At 49.0% G+C, this 2500-nt stretch overlaps 1 protein-coding gene across 2 annotated transcripts in view; it reads left to right on the forward strand.

Annotated features, from left to right (window-relative positions):
• The window catches only part of LOC125032544 (echinoderm microtubule-associated protein-like 2), a 131504-nt gene that overhangs the window by 47781 nt on the left and 81223 nt on the right, over window positions 1-2500 (forward strand). The gene's annotated exons all lie outside the window — the stretch shown is intronic.

Below are 2500 nucleotides of genomic sequence, written 5' to 3' on the forward strand. Positions count from 1 at the left end.
TCAGAATAAATATGCCAACGATAAGGGAAGTAATGTCACTGATATTAGTGAAAAAGAGAAGGCAGAAAACAGACAGACAACTAGACAAACAGACAGACAAATCATCTAACAGATAAAATCAAATGCGCGAATGGAACTCATCACCAAGAAATCAGTATAAAGAATTGAGAAGCGGGAAGAGGGAATAATCCCAAGCAAATTACGGGAGAAGAAAAGCATGCAAAACTGATTTCGCTCACGGAGTCATGCAGTCTCATGCGCGAGTCCATGACATGCGATTATGTTCGTGAATCCGTATACTTGCGTGATCGCGTTTATACAAGTGCGTATAAAGCGGCTCTTAGTAAAACGTGTTCCTTTACACGTGTATATTTTATTTAACCATGTACGTTTATACGCATATGTATCAAGCCACTATACATGTGTGTCTCTAAATGTGCACATACCATTATCCATGTGCGTTTCAGCATGCGTCTTAAAAGCAACCATACAAGCACTCGCGTTGATACCTGCAGTCATGGCCATGTTTGTGCCATCGTTGTGCCATTGTTGTGTGTTCAGGTACTGCTCTCGTGTTCCTTTGGCCTGGGCGCGGAGGTCCATGGCTGCGCGGGTCAAAGGTCAAAGCCTTCTGATGGTTGGCGAGATCTGCTGTGTATTTTTATTGTGTTTTTATTGCATTTTCTCATTGTAGTTTTTATTTATGGTCGTATTTGAGTGGATGTTGTGATTTGGGATTGTGTGATATTAGAGAATGTACAGTTTGTATCATTGTTATTGTTGTTGCTGTTATTGATATTGTTATCATTATTATTATTATTATTATTGTTAATATTCTTATCAATATTATTATTATTGTTGTTGTTGTTCATTGTTATATTTATTATCATTACTCTCATCATCATCATCATCATCGCTACGTTTTTATTATTCCTATTGTTATTTTGACTAATCATGCAACTTCTTTACCTCAGTCCATCTCCACCCACTACAGTGTCACCTTAAACCCACACGCCCACCTTTCCTTCACCCCCCCCTCCCACCCCACCCCTCCCGCCTACCCTAGCCTCAAGGTCGGTAGAATCACGGCGCCCGATTTGAAAGCAGGTGGGAGGGGGAGGGGAGGGGGGAGGAAGGGGAAAGGGTTACAAAAGGGGAGGTTTGGGGTGGGTTTTGGTCTCTCTCTTCTCCCTACCTCCTCCCCTCCTCCTTGTTTACCCTTTATTATCTTCTCTGTGTTCCTCTTCCTCTTCCCTCCTTCCTCTCCTCTTTCCATTTTTCTACCATCCTCCTTTTCTCCCCTCTTTCGTCCTTCCTCCTTCTCCTTCTCCTCCTTCTCCCCTCCTCTTCCTCTTCCTCTCCTACTTCTCTTCTCCTCCTCTTCTCCTTCTCCCCCTCTTCCTCCCTTCCACCCAGCCAACAGGTGCATGGAGATAAAGTGATAAATCGGAGATGCAAATATAATTACGAGAAGCGAAGAAAGAAAAGTGAAAAGAAGATTCATGATAATGCATTTGATAAAAACGAGGGTGATGCAATTATTAATATGGAGTTAGAAACGAAATTTGATATTCACAGGGAAGTGTGGGGACCAGAACAGAGAGACAGAGACAAAAACAGAGAGGCAGGCAGGCAAGCAGGCAGGCAGGCAGGCAGGCAGGCAGGCAGGCAGGCAGGCAGGCAGGCAGGCAGGCAGGCAGGCAGGCAGGCAGACAGGCAGGCAGGCAGGCATGCAGGCAGGGTGGCAGGCAGATAGACAGACAGAAAGACAGACAGACAGACAGACAGACAGACAGACAGACAGACAGACAGACAGACAGACAGACAGACAGACAGACAGACAGACAGAGACAAACAAACAAACAGACGTACAGAGAAAAGGAGAGATAGAGACCGATAAAAAGAAGAGTGAGGAAGTGTTGGCGAGATCGCTGGCGCAGAAAACCGCGTTGCTTGTCTCTGCTCCAACTCTTCGTCTCTGTCAAGATTACAACTAAATTGATTATCTTGAGACACCGTGATGGTTGCGGTTGAGGGGCGGGGCAGGGGAAGGGGGGAAGGGGCAGGGGAAGGGGGAAAGGGCAGGGGAAGGGGGTAAAGAAGGCAGGGGGAGGGGAAAGAAGGCAAGGAGAGGGGTTAAGGGGCAGGGGAAGGGGGTAAAGGAGGCAGGGGGAGGGGTAAAGAAGGCAGGGAGGGATGGGTAAAGAAGACAGGGAGAGGGGGGTAAAGGGGCAGAGGAAGAGGGGGGAAGGGGCAGGGGAGGGGTTAAGGGGCAGGGGAAGGGGGGAAGGGGCAGGGAGAGGGGTTAAGGGGCAGAGGAAGGGGGGGGAGGGGCAGGGAGAGGGGTCAAGGGGCAGGGGAAGGGGGGGAAGGGGCAGGAGGCGGGGTTAAGGGGCAGGGGAGGGGGGAAGAGGTTAAGGGGCAGGGGAGGGGGAAAAGAGGTAGGGGAAGGGGGGGAAGGGGCAGGCGGAGGGGTTAAGGGGCAGAGGAAGGGGGGGAA

The sequence above is a fragment of the Penaeus chinensis genome, chromosome 14, assembly GCF_019202785.1.
Source record: "Penaeus chinensis breed Huanghai No. 1 chromosome 14, ASM1920278v2, whole genome shotgun sequence".
NCBI classification, from domain to species: Eukaryota; Metazoa; Arthropoda; class Malacostraca; order Decapoda; family Penaeidae; genus Penaeus; species Penaeus chinensis.